Source organism: Eschrichtius robustus, chromosome 13 (assembly GCF_028021215.1).
Source record: "Eschrichtius robustus isolate mEscRob2 chromosome 13, mEscRob2.pri, whole genome shotgun sequence".
NCBI lineage: Eukaryota > Metazoa > Chordata > Mammalia > Artiodactyla > Eschrichtiidae > Eschrichtius > Eschrichtius robustus.
This window is the reverse complement of record NC_090836.1, coordinates 96,396,268-96,410,768: the sequence shown is the minus strand read 5'-3', so window position 1 is coordinate 96,410,768 and position 14,501 is coordinate 96,396,268.

The following is a 14,501-nucleotide window of genomic DNA, read 5'->3' as shown; positions in this document are numbered from 1 at the left end:
CACCCACCGCAAACTAGCCCCTCTCCACAGTGACTTCTTCCTCCACCTCCACCACGCTGCCCACCGGGAACTCTCCTCTTGCTCCCATCCTGAGTGCTCCCCACTCTAAGGACCTGCAAATCCCCCACATTCCCCTGGCCTGAAACTTTGCAGAGGCATTCTCCCCACCCCCGGCCAATCAGGCAGTTCCCCTGCAGACCCCAAAGCACCCCCAGATATCCACTAGCTTCATTCACCCTGTCTCACCACTCCCAAACACCCTTGGCCTCCAGGTAGTTCTGTCTGCCACCTTCCCCTCCCCCCAGAGCCTGACCGGGAGACTCCATGCTCCCACCCATGGGACCCCCCACTGCCACCACCACAGTGGTCCACCTGTCCACTCAGTGATGTATTGAGCCTGACAAGGGGTCCTGCAGAGTTTTCCTCACCCCCTGTGTAGGGTCAGGGGTCTCACCCCTCTCCACCGGGGCATCCTGACTAGGGTTGGCAGGGGGGTTGGGGTGCCATGGGAAGGACCTATGGGCAGCAGGCCCTTGTCTAATGTGACATTGGGTGTCTGGCCTTGGAACCTCTGCAGCCTCATTCTCCTGCTCCCCCATCCAGACCTGGGTTAGCCACCCTCCCCAGAGGCTTCTCCTGCCCACCAGGAGATGAATCAGCTTCCACTAGGCTGCCGTGGCAGTGACATCACTCTGACCAGAGCAATAGTTAGCTGGGATGATCCGTCGCACCACCCCCCAAAGGAAGGAGCAGGAGCCTAGTCATCTCTGTCAGCTGTCAGCCCTTGGAGGAATGGAAAGAACAGGGGTGTGTCAACCCAGGCTCGAATCCTGGCTTTTCCCACTCACTCAGCCGTGTGCCTCCATGAACCTCAGTTTCCACATCTTAATAATGGGGATAATTCCTGCTTTACAAAGTGGCTGAAAGGAGTAAGATGTGCCTCACGATTAGTCATCACTCATAAATTCTAACTTTTTTTTTTTTAATTTTTTTTTAATTAATTTATTTATTTACTTATGGCTGTGTTGGGTCTTCGTTTCTGTGTGAGGGCTTTCTCCAGTTGCGGCAAGCGGGGGCCATTCTTCATCGCGGTGCGCGGGCCTCTCACTATCGCGGCCTCTCTTGTTGCGGAGCACAGGCTCCAGACGCGCAGGCTCAGTAATTGTGGCTCACGGGCCTAGTTGCTCCGTGGCATGTGGGATCTTCCCAGACCAGGGCTCGAACCCGAGTCCCCTGCATTGGCAGGCAGATTCTCAACCGCTGCGCCACCAGGGAAGCCCATAAATTCTAACTATTGATACCTGGTGCCTGGTAAACATGTGATAAAATGGATTGAAAACATTTTGTACCCAGCTTGTCCCTTGGACCTTTGTGAGTAAATTATGGAGGAAAGAGGCCAACTTGGGGAATCCCACCTCCTCAAAGGTTCACTGAGTCCCAGCTCGGAATACAATTATTATGACCCAGGGGACCCCAGCTTGCCAGCCTGCGGCAGCCTCACCCTGGATCTGTCCACAGCTGGGAGGCCACCATCTTGGCCCAGAACGCCGACTTTCAGGTTACCTAGGAAAGGGCTGCCATGAGCCAGGCTGCCTGGCCAGCCCCCTTGGCCCCTCACCAACCCTTCGCTGCCACCTCCGGCCCTGTCCCTGTGGGAAAGCAACTCTAAGAAAGGAGGGTTCCAGGTACTCTCATTAAATCAGGGACTTGGGCTCAGGACCCTGATACCACACCCACCTCAGCCTCCAAAGACCACCAGTACTCTTCATTAAAGCCCAGGAGGGATTATATTCCTCCCCTCACCAGCCTAAGGGGCTCCCTTCGGGTCCCTGAAGACAGTTTCAGATCTGACCTTGATCCCTTTGCCATGATAATAGCTCATCATGATAGGAGGTAAGGGCCTGCATGACCATAGCTGTGTGACCCCAGGCCAGACAACTCCACCCCTATGAACCCTAATTTCTTACCCTATAAAATTGGGATAATAATGTTTGCCTTGCCTGCGTCCCAAGGTTGTGGGTAATCCGGTGAGATAATGAATGGAAAAATGCCGTGCAGACTGTAAATCCAGGGTTCAGGTGGGAGGTTGGGACTGTGTTTACAGGTGAGGTCAGAAGCTACAGACAGCTATGCAAGTCAGGTCACCAGCCCAAAATCATACCAAAATATCAGGATTAGGACTAAGGGATTTGGGCCCTTCGTTTGGTGTATTTATTTTTTAACTATCAGTTAAGAAGTAAATACACTCTCCCTATCAAAAATTTTAAAATAAAATAAAGCTAAAGTTCCTACTTGACTGTCTCCCTCAACCCCAGTCCCCTCCTAAGATGTAGCCACGCTTGTCAGTTTTTTGTTTTTGTTTTTTTAATAGTTATTTATTTATTATTTATTTGGCTGCTTCGGGTCTCTAGTTGCGGCATGCACGCGGGATCTAGTTCCCTGACCAGGGATCGAACCCGGGCCCCCTGCAATGGGAGCACGGAGTCTTAACCACTGGACAACCAGGGAAGTCCCATGGTTGTCAGTACGAAGTTGAACCTTCCAGACCTTGTGCATGCATTTATATTCAAACGTGGATTCAACAAATATTGACCAAGTACCTGCTCCTTGGCTGGGGAGCTCCAGGGTAGATGGGGTGAACAAGACAGGATCCCTGCCCTCATGGAACTAACATTCTAGTGGAGAAGACAGGCAGGGAACAAATAAAGCAACGAAGATCATTTCAGATGGTGAAACGGGCTTGGAAGAAAATAAAGTAAGACACTGTGACAGAGAACCATGGGAACAGATGGGGCTTCCAGGGAAGGCCTCTTTGTGGTGGGGACATTTGAGCTGAATGACACCCATCCCCCAAGAAAGCAAGTCGGATGCGAGCCAGTGAGAGATGTCATTGCAGGTAGTTTGAATCCTTCTAATTTATTCCCAGTAATAGCACGAGGCAGGATCCTGGCAGGGAAGTGCTGGCTAGTGTGGTGAGTGAGACAGGCTAGTGGCTACTCTTCGTTCAGAATGATAAGGGGCAAAGGAAAAAGAAGCCCCAAGGAAGAACAGGCGTCCAGAGGAGGGCCCTGACCAGTCTGGGAAAGGGTGCCACACTTTCCACTTCCCATTCTTCCTGCCAGCTTGCCTTGCAGGAGGGCTGTGATGGAGGGAGATGCAAAGGCAGAATGAAAAAAAACCCCACGGGGTGGGGGGTGGAGTGGGGGGAGAAGCTGATGTCGAATGAGCACTGGTGGGAATGGCTGAGTGAATGAATGACCAGCACTTACAGCTTACACTTATTTTCACACACAGATCTCAAGGTAAATTTCAGAAGGATGAAAGGGAGAGGAACGGCCATGGTGGGGACCTGGAGAGGCTGAGGGGGAAAAGAATGTCATCATTGCCTCTGGGAATCTCTGGCTGTTGAGTCCCCACCTGACTCTGCGCCTGCTCAGAAGCAGGGGCTGGGGGGTTGCTTCTCTCTCAGAGCCGGAAGTCCACCTGTGTCTGTGCGTTCCTGGGAGTGGGAAGTGATGCCTGGCTGGCCCCATTTCACTCACCACCTACTCTCTTTGCCACTGACTTGCTGGGAGACCCTGGATAAATATGTCACCTGTCAAAGGTTCAATGTCAACATCTATAAAAGGTGGGCCTTTGCCCACCTTATGATGCGGCAGGCCTGTTTCTAGGACTCTATCCTCCAGAAATACTATCCCAGGGGCCCCAAGATGCACATACAAAGATGGTCATTGTTCGCTAACAGCAAAGCACTGGGAACAACCTAAATGTTCATGAGGGACAGCATAATTAAGTTTCAATACAGCTGGTAAACAGAAAACCACCAGCTGTTAAAAAGAGCATCCTGGGGGATTTCCCTGGCAGTCCAGTGGTTGAGACTCCACGCTCCCATTGCAGGGGGCACAGGTTCTGGTCAGGGGATTAGGATCCCACATGCCCCACGGTGTGGCCACACACACAAAAAAATGTCCTGGAAACAAGGTCCTACTGTATAGCACAGGAAACTATATTTAATATCCTATGATAAACCATAATGGAAAATAATATGGAAAAAAAAGAATATATATATATGTATAACTGAGTCACTTTGCCATACAGCAGAAATTAACACAACATTGTAAATCAACCATACTCCAATAAAATTTTTTTTAACAAGTGTCATGGAAATATATCCTCAAAAGAAGTGAAGAAAGCAAGCTGTAAAATAACAGATATACTAGGATTCCATTTTTGCAAAACAAAATTTATATATATATAACATATATATCATATATACTTATGTATATAAACATTTACATGTGCAGATATATGGAATTTTAAAACATCACAAAGAAAGGACAGGATCTACCCAAGTGCTGTCAATGGTTCACTTTGGGAGTGAGATGGGGGTGTGGCAGACTCACTTTTTTTTTTTTAATAAACTTATGTATTTATTTATTTTTGGCTGCGTTGGGTCTTCGTTGCTGCGCGCTGGCTTTCTCTAGTTGCGGCAAGAGCGGGCTACTCTTCCCTGTGGTGCACGTGCTTCTCATTGCCGTGGCTTCTCTTGTTGCGGAGCACGAGCTCTAGGCAAGAAGGCATCAGTAGTTGTGGCTCACGGGCTCTAGAGCACAGGCTCAGTAGTTGTGGCGCACGGGTTTAGTTGCTCCGCGGCATGTGGGATCTTCCCGGACCAGGGCTCGAACCCATGTCCCCTGCATTGGCAGATGGATTCTTAACCACTGCGCCACCAGGGAAGTCCCAGACTCACTTTTTACAAGTAATTATGGTCCGAATTTGTAACAACAGCAGGCATAACTTTTTAAAATAACAGTTTTGAGATATAATTCACATACCATAAAGTTCAGTCTTGTGAAAAATTCAGTGGTTTTTAGTACATTCACAGGGTTGTGCAACCATTATTTTATTTAGAATATTTTCATTCTCCCCCAAAGTCTGTACCCATTAGCACTCACACCCAGTACCTGCCTGCCACCCCTGCCCCACCCCTGGGAACCACTATTCTGCTTTCTGTGTATTCGACTCCTCTAGGCACCTCCTATAAGTGGAATCATCCAATATTTGCTGCTGATTAATTTTAGACTCTTGCTCTGATCATAATCTTAACCAGTCACTTGAAAAAACAAATGAACTTTCTCATTCCAACACAACATCGTTTGCAGTTTAATTAACAGTGCTAGAAGCGAAGGGGGCTCTAATTTTAAAACAAAAGCAGCCCCAAATGAGCAAGAGGAAATTTGCTCACACAGAGGGCCACAGCAGATCACTGGAAGACAAGAAATCCAGGTAAGTCAGGTAGAGCAAGTATAACTTCATAATGAAAAAAATAACAGGTGAGGGAGCAGGACTTCAGGAAGTGGGCCATCCTTCCAGTCTGGACAGCTTGGAGCCTCAGTACCTGTGCGCTTCTAATTCCAGGATTTCATTTTTCTAAGCTTCTCTGACTCCAAGATCCATGTGGGTCTGACCACTGTGCTTTACTCTCAGGGCCCTACCCAGGCCCTTGGCTCTGAGCTGCTCCCCAGGGGAGAAGGGCCCTGCGGACAATGGGGACATTGTGGGACCTCGGAAGCTGGGGCCTGGAGGCATGTGGGAGGTTTCGCAGCTCTCCTGGTCCTCGCTTCGCCACAGGCATGCCCTGAGCGTGCCAGGACAGCATCCTGCGCCCCCGTCCCAGCCCGCCGGGATGAGCCTCGGTTTCCTGGAATCCCAGCGATGTCTGAGGATAGGCAGCTATTCCAAGCCATTCTCCACAGACCCTACTGTTGCCCACATACTGTATATACATTCTGGGAAATCTGTCTGGGATTGGGCAAGTAAGTTTGAACCCTTACCCCAAAATGAAACAACTCTCCAATTAAACCCTCCAGAGCAGAGGACCATGTGCTGCCCGTCACTGGGAGGGTTCTCTCTGAGCTGGGAAATACTCCTACTTTGCCTTCTGGGTCTGTCCCCGGAGGGGAGGCAGGTCAAAGAAGCCACTGGAATATCCAGGCTGGAAAGGACCCTTTGTATTAGCAAAGTATTTGCTAATTTGTATTAGCAAATTGGTTTAGTATTTGCTAATTTGCTTTGTATTAGCAAAGTAGCAAAGAGTATTTAGCAAAGCCCCTCAGTATACAGGAGACTGGAGCCAAGGAGGGGAGGTGTTTGCCCAGGGTGGTAGAGGCAGTTAGAGGGGGAGCTGGGGCTGAACCCCATACCCAGCCCCTCACTCTCCGTGCTACGGGATGCTTGGGAGGCCTCAGCCTGCCACGCTGTCCCCACCCCTTTTGGCTTCCTCTGAAACACGTATTGCTGCTGTTCCAAATCCTGCACAGGCTTCAAGGCCCAGCCCAGACATCACCTCCTCCCTGAAGCCTTCCCTGATAGGCCCAGATGGAAGCCACAACTCCAGGTCTTCTTACAGATTCCCACCCTTGAATTAGATGGAAACTAGAGGGGAATCCTTGCCAATTTCAGAGAAGAATTTCCACATGCCTACCCTGGAGGGACTGGCAGGCCAGTGTGGGAGACAGACATGTAAACAATCACAATAAACAGTCACAGAGAGACAAGACAAGGGAGGTGATATAGAGATGGACAAAGTGTTACAGCACTTCCACAAGGAGCCTCTCATCTCCCGTCCGGGGACTGAGGGTATATCCCTGAAGGCTGTGTGGAGGAAACGGCATTTGAACAGTGGCTCACATTGTGTGACATTTATTTGTGCATATGTGTCTCTCCCCATTAGACTGTGAGATCCGATCCTTAAGAATATTTTACTTATTTATTTATTTATTTATTTATTTATGGCTGTGTTGGGTCTTCGTTGTTACATGCAGGCTTTCTCTAGTTGTGGTGAGCAGGGGTTACTCTTCGTTGCAGTGCATGGGCTTCTCAAGGCTTCTCATTGAGGTGGCTTCTCTTGTTGCGGAGCATGGGCTCTAGGTGCACGAGCTTCAGTAGTTGTGGCACGTGGGTTCAGCAGTTGTGGCTCGCGGACTCTAGAGCGCAAGCTCAGTAGTTGTGGCGCACGGGCTTAGTTGCTCCGCAGTACGTGGGATCTTCCCAGACCAGGGCTTGAACCCATGTCCCCTGCATTGGTAGGCGGATTTTAATCACTGCGCCACCAGGAAGTCCCCGATCCTTAGGAATATTGATGGCTTGCGACTTTCCTGGTGGTCCAATGGTTAAGAATCTGCCTTCCAATGCAGGGTACTTGGGTCTGTTCCCCGGTCGGGGAACTAAGATCCCATGTGTCACGGGGCAAACTAAGCCTACACACCACAACTACTGAGCCTGCGCGCTCTAGAGCCCACGCGCCACAACTAGAGATCCCACGCACCGCAACGAGGAGCCCGTGTGCCGCAACGAAGACCCAATGCAGCCAAAATAAATAAATAAATAAATATTTTTAAAAATATATTTTAAAAATGTATATGTATAGCTGATTCACTTTGTTATAAAGCAGAAACTAACACACCATTGTAAAGCAGTTATATTCCAATGATGTTAAAAAAAAAGTACTGATAGATAACCTTTACTGACACTAACCGTATGCTAGACATTTTGTGTGTGTGTGTGTGTGTGTGTGTGTGTGTGTGTGTATGTGTGTGTGGTGTTTTCTTCTTTCTTTCTTTTTTTTAATTTTGGCTGCACCACGCAGCATGTGGGATCTTAGTTCCCCGACCAGGGGTCGAACCTGTGCCCCCTGCAGTGGAAGCACAGAGTCCTAACCACTGGATGTACAGGGAATTCCCATGTGGTGTTTTTCTTGTTGATGTGCATTACCTCTGATTTCTCACAACTCTGTGAGCTTCACATGATCCCTGTTTACTAGTGAGGATAAGACTCTGAGAGGGTAAAGCCCACTTGAAGCCACACAGCTGTCAAAATGTGGTCAGGACACCGTCTGGCTCTTTCTGACTTCACAAAGATCTTTCACCACAAGGATGTGCCGCTGGTGCGCTGAGGCCAGCATCATGTCTGGTTCACCCCTGCATACCTAGTTTTCACTATAAGTTCATTCACTGCTATGTACCTGTGAGCTTGGTGAGCAAGAACCTCCCAGGTGCCCCATGTCTGCAGCCCCTGGCAGCCCTGGCAGCAATGCTCCTGAAACCGTGCACCTCAGATTGGGACTTGAACCCACGCGGCCGGGACTTGAACCCACGCGGCCGGGACTCAAACCCAGCCCAAACCCACAGTCTTCCAACTGAGATCACACACCTGGTTTCAGGACTTAATGAAGCTCAGCTTCTTGATGTCTCATCGCAGAAAGAATTCAGTGAGAGACAAAGTGATGGGTAAGAAGTGGATTTACTTAGAGAGAAACACACTCCACAGGGTGTGGGCCGTCTCAGAAGGTGAGAAAGGCACCAGGGTATGGGGTTGTCAGATTTTATAGGGGTGGGTAATTTCATAGGCTAATGAGTGAGAAGAGTATTCCAGCTATTTTGGGGGAAGGGGTGGGGATTTCCAGGAAGTGGGCCACTGCCCACTTTTTGATCTTTATGGCTGGTCTTGGAACTGCCATGGCGCCTGTGGATGTGTCATTTAGCTTGCTGATGTGTTACAGTGAGCATATACTGAGGCTCAAGGTCTAGTGGAAGTTGACTTGTCTGCCATCTTGGACCCATTTGGTTTTAATCAGTTTATGTCATGTCCTCGGGCTATGTTATTCTTTCAAAGGTTGTGCCCTGGCCCCTTCCCTCCTGTTTCACTCCCAGCTCACTTCCGACGGCAATAGACAGGACTAGTACTGGAAGGCCTACAGGGTTGGTGCTTGGATGCAGATGGAATGTTCTACGGCCTAAGTTGGGTTCCTGTGGCTCTGCAGTGGGGCTCAGGGGCAGAAATTTGGCAGGAAGGAGGGAGAGGGAGGCCAGAGGGGCCTGATTTAGAGCTGGGTCTGCAAAGCCAGCCCCTGTTTATGCTTGGACTCTTTAGAGGTGACTGGGGTTACAGTTGAGGTCCTGGGGGCTGGAGCCCTCTCAACTACCCCTCAGTATCAACCCGGCCAGATCTGCAAGTCAAAAGCAGGCAGGGTGGGAAATGGTTTCTGAGCCACCCTAACCCAGGAAGGTCACCTCTCCTCTGAGGACCAAGTGACAAGGAAGGGGTTGTCAGGCTGGAGAGATTTCGGTCAGCCAGAAGGTCAGACCACCTGCCAAGGCTGTCAGACACTAGAAAAGGACTGTTTGTCTCCCACCTACCTGGCTGTCTACACAGAACTGTGAGCAAGGCAGCTCTTCCCATTTGAAACAGAACGTGAGACTTTCCTGCAGAAGCTCTGAGTGAGTTGTTTTCCCGGTAAATAGAACAGAGAGAGGTTAGCAAGGGCGAACCTCATCTCCAGGTGACACAATACAACACAACTGGGACGGGTGAGAGTAACAGCAAACACTTGTATCATACTCGACAGCTTTATATACTGAGGCTCAGAGGGGCCCAGGGAGGCAGGTGGGGAAGAACTACTCACTCCATTTGATGGATGAGGAAGCAGAGGCCCAGAGAAGTTAAGCAACCTGCCTGAAATCTCCCAGCTTCTAAGAGGGCAGTGTCAGGACTTGTATCTAGGCCCCCTGCCTGATCAGAGAGTGGAGAAGGCCACCCTCCAGGTCCACCAGCCCCAGGGAGAGGAATGGGAGTGGGGGTGGGAACAAGAGGAAGGTACCTTAATCAAGGGCGGGGCCAGGAATACGGAAAGCTGGGTTTTTCAGCTGCAGGTTTGACAGGAATGTGGAGCCACGGGAACCGGGATGACTTGCTGCGTCCGTCCCGTACCCGCCTCCTTCTCGAAAACATCAGGAAAATTGCTGGTCAGGCTTTGGATCTACAAATTGGCCGCCCCCTGCCTCCCTCTCGACCTCTTCCTGATGCACTTCCCCCACACCACAGCCTGGCTCCTGACCCCAAGCAACAGCCCAGGCCGGCCCCTCTCCAGTGTGCAGGGCAGGTGGGCATGGGGATGAAAGGCCATCGGGAGGAAAAGCCAGTGCAGCACACCCACACTCTTCATTGCTGAAGAGAGTGAATACATTCATCATTTATTCACTCTATGCATCTGCCTTCTAGAAAGGATTTAAGGCACACCATCACTTATTGATACACTTATATCGTTTCACTTGATGAACCCCGTTGACTCACTTCCTCATGCCTTCATCATTCATTCATTCATTCATTCAACTAATTCTCTTTATTGCAAAGGCCATTGCTCCCAACTGCTGCCTCCCTTTTCTCAGGTATTCATGGGGGCTCCTGACCCATTTAATCCTAGAATGTTACCCAGAATTCTAGAACTGCAGAGCTGCAGCCTTCGGACAACAGCAGGTCTCACTGCCTCATTTTGCAGATGAGGAGGTGGTCAGTATCCACCGAAGGCCAAGGCCATTCTGGGAAGAGAAGCCCCATTTGGGCGTGCAGTCCAGTCCACACTGTGGAAAGGAAGCCAAGGCCACCAGAGGCTGGTCTGTGTGGCGAGGAACCAGCTCCAGCCTTGGGGTCTGAAGAGCAGGGTTCCGGCCCCAGCTGTTCACTGCCTCTGCCCAAGTTTTACACCCTGGGCATCTCCATCTGGATGTCTCACAGGGTCCTTGAACTCATGTCTGAACCCAGTTCTCTACCCACCTTCACATGCTTCCTGTTTCAAACCTGCCCACCCACCTCCATCTCAATTGTGGTTCCACTGTCTCCGCAGCTGCAAAAGCCAGAAGACTGGGCATCTCCCGGCCCCTGCCCCTGCCTATCTGGCCAACTGTCAAGTCCTGCCCTCTGTAACCTCCCAAATGGCTCTTGAATTCTCCAGCCTCTCTCCACCCCTGCTGCCACCACTCTGCACGAGCCCCAGCTCCTCTACAGCTGGGCTACTCTAGAAAAGTGCCTCAGCCTCTCTGTGAACTGGTCTCTACACTGTCCCTACACAGACTTGCCTTGGGTCCACCAACGAGCAGGGAGTAGAGAAAGCCCCTGGGTGAGTCTGCAGGCTCTGAGTCCCAGCTCCACCATGAAGTAGCCTTGCTGATCCATATAATCTATGACTGTGATTTCCAAGGTCATGGCCAGCTAATAATAATGGACTTCATTCGCTAATCACACACTACGGCCAGGTGCTGTGCTAAGTACTTTATATAATTTAATCAAGTGAAGTGCTACCCCCATTTTATAGATGAGGAAAGTGAGGCATTGAAAAGCTAAGTAACTTGGCCGATGGTTACACAGCTAGTATGTGGAGTCGGGATTCAAACCCAGGTCTGGCCAAGCCTGAGCCACACACTTTGCTGTGCTGCCTTCTCTTGCCGGTGCAGGAACTTTTGGTAACTGGCACCACCAGAGCTCCCCATTCCCTGCTAATAAAACCCTCACTCCCTTTATGCGTGGGAGGATTATGAACCTGCTTCTTCCACTCCAGGCAAGCTGGAATAAAAACCCTGCGAGCTGGCTGCAGCTGCTTAAAGACCTGCGTTCCTCAAGCGGTACCAGGCGGAGTTCAGCTGTGCCTGCCCCCTCACAAGGGCTGCCGGCTGCCCAGCACTGCTGTGGGACATGGGCCAAGACACTGGGAAACGGCCCAAGCCAGGCTCTCACACACTGGCTCTGTGTGACCTTGAGCTCCTCAAATGGCCCATCTACTGGTAAGAAGAGTGCTGAGGCTGATGTGTATAAACTTGATGACTAATAAGAGCCTGCAGTATAAAAAAACAAACAAAAAAAACCAACTAATACTAAACTTTCTTTGGGTTATTTGTATGGAAATATGTTAATATAAATGTTTCAGACATTACATGAAATTTCTAAAAGTCTTATATGTTCTGGTATAATGTTATAAGTCATAATCCTAGTTATTACTTTAAAATGTATATCTCAGAAATAACTAATTTTCTTGTCAACTGCATTATTATGAACTTTCATCACATCTTTAACCGTGGTCATTTTTAAGTCTTTTGTCATTTACAGACAGTTCTGGGTGTACTCTGATGCTTTTGCAAAAATGTTCCTATAAAAGGGTTTCATCTTAAGGAATTCATGGAAAAGACTCTGACAAGTACAGGTTTCTGGTAACTGACTATACTGCTGAACTGAACGAATAAGCATTTTCAGAACTCTAATGGAAAACTGATGAATTCATAAAAGTGCTAACAAAAGATCAAGATGAAAAAAAAATTAATTACATGGGACTGAGTGAACTGATGAGGATGATTATAATTTTTGTGACTTTGTTTGAATAAAAAAAAAAATCCCACAAGGACTCAGAGGCAAAAAATATACAAATCAATTTTCACCGCAAAGTAAAGGAGCTGTTACAGTGGAGGATTACTGGACTGAATGTCAATATTATGACATAGTATGAGTGTGTTTCGTGTTTGGTAATTGCAATCATTGTTGCTTTTGTTGTGGTCATCCATTTACAATGCTTGGTGTCAGTTTATTTATCTCTTGTAAAAATAAAATACAGTGTGTGTGTGTGAAAAAAAAAACAAGTGAATGCATATTATATTTTGTTTATTAACAAAATGCACATAAAATATTTCCCCCAAACCTAAAAAAAAAATAATAAATAAAATTTACTGTTAAGCAGAAAAAAAAAAAAAAAGAAGAGTGCTGAGGGACCGGGTCAGCCACAACACACCTTGACCTGGCATAATTTTAGTGATGGAGACGGGAGACTCTGACATGAACATGAGACTCTGGTGGTGAAATCAAAACGAGTTAACACCAGGGGTGCTCAGATGGGTCTATATCCTATGAGTCACCATTGCCAAATGTCAGGACTGGTTGTGGGTACAGAAGAGATGGTACTGCATGGGCCATTCTTTTTTTTTTTTTTAATATGTTATTTTTTTAAATTAATTAATTAATTTATTTATTTATTTTTGGCTGTGTTGGGTCCTCGCCTCTGTGCGAGGGCTTTCTCTGGTCGCGGCGAGTGGGGTCCACTCTTCATCGCGGTGCGCGGGCCTCTCACTGTCGCAGCCTCTCGTTGCGGAGCACAGGCTCCAGACGCGCAGGCTCAGCAATTGTGGCTCACGGGCCCAGCCGCTCCACGGCATGTGGGATCTTCCCAGACCAGGGCCCGAACCCGTGTCCCCTGCATTGGCAGGCAGATTCTCAACCACTGCGCCACCAAGGAAGCCCTGCATGGGCCATTCTTAATGAGGCCAGGGAACCAGGGTGTACACAGGCACTGGGGGCGGGGGGTGCAGTAAGGCCTGGCTGGCACTGGCCCGGCAATCCAAACATTTGGCAGGATACCAATGCTGCCACTCATTAGACTCCAGCAAGGTAACAGATGAAGTGCCTGGAAAGCTACCAAGAGCTCTATGAATGTTTGGACTTATTACATATTAACTAAGAGGCTGCTTTTGGTTTTCCTTCCTTCTGGAGGAAGGATGGCATCCCAGAGACAGCACAAGCTTTAGAACTGGGCTGACCTGGGTTCTGTCCTGGCTCCTCTTTAGCTCTGAGAACTTGGACAAGTTGTGTAACCTCCCTGGTGGAGAATGGCCTCCTAACTCAGACTTAGTCACAGCCTTTATAGTCTCGACAAGGCCTATATGACTCCACATGATTGGGAGCGTCACTGGTCCCTGGCCTCTTCCTCCCTCGCCCTTGCTAGCTCTGCTCCAGCTGGCCTTTTCACTACATTCTCTCAACATACAAAACATGCTCCGACCTCAGGGCCTTTGCACTTGCAGTTTCCTCTTCCTAACACTTTCTTCAGGTATCTGCAACGTGGCCTCCTTGCCCCCTTCATGTCTCTGACCAAATGACACCAATTAGTGTCATCTCTTCTGACCATCCAATTCAAAAGGTTAACTCCTACCCTTGATTCTTCTGCACAAGATACCTCGCCATCCAACATACTATACATGCTTTACCACCTGTCTCCACTCATTAGAATTTAAGTCCCATGAGGACAGGGGCTTTTTTTCTTTTTAACTGAAAATTTAAATTGTTATTTGTTTTCTAGGGGTTTTGTTTTTTACCCACTTCCTTTTCCCTCTCGCCTAGCAGTGCCTGGCTGGCTCACTTGTAGGAAAAAGGATACAACCTTCTGTGCATAAAATCCTATAATGTGCCTGATACACAGCAGGCATTGTATTAGACTCCTAGAGCTGCTGCAGCAAATTACCACAAAGTTGGTGGCTAAAACAGAAACTTATTCTCACAGTTCTGGAGGTGAAAAGTCCAAAATCAAGGTGTCAGCTCTAGGGGAGAGCACTTCCTCGCCTCTCATAGCTTCTGGTGGCTCCAGGCGTTTCTTAGCTTGCGGCTGCATCACTCTAATCTCTGCCTGTCTTCATGTGGCCCCCTCCTCCCTGTGTGTCTCTGTGTCTAAGGACACTTGTCATGGGATTTAGGGGCCACCTGGATAATCCAGGGTGCACTCATCTCGAGATCCTTAACTCACATCTTTTTCCAAACGTCACACTGATAAGTTCCAGGGGTTAGGACATGGACGTATCTTTTCGGGGACCAGCATTCATTAACTACTAGGAAACAAGGATACAGAAGAGCTT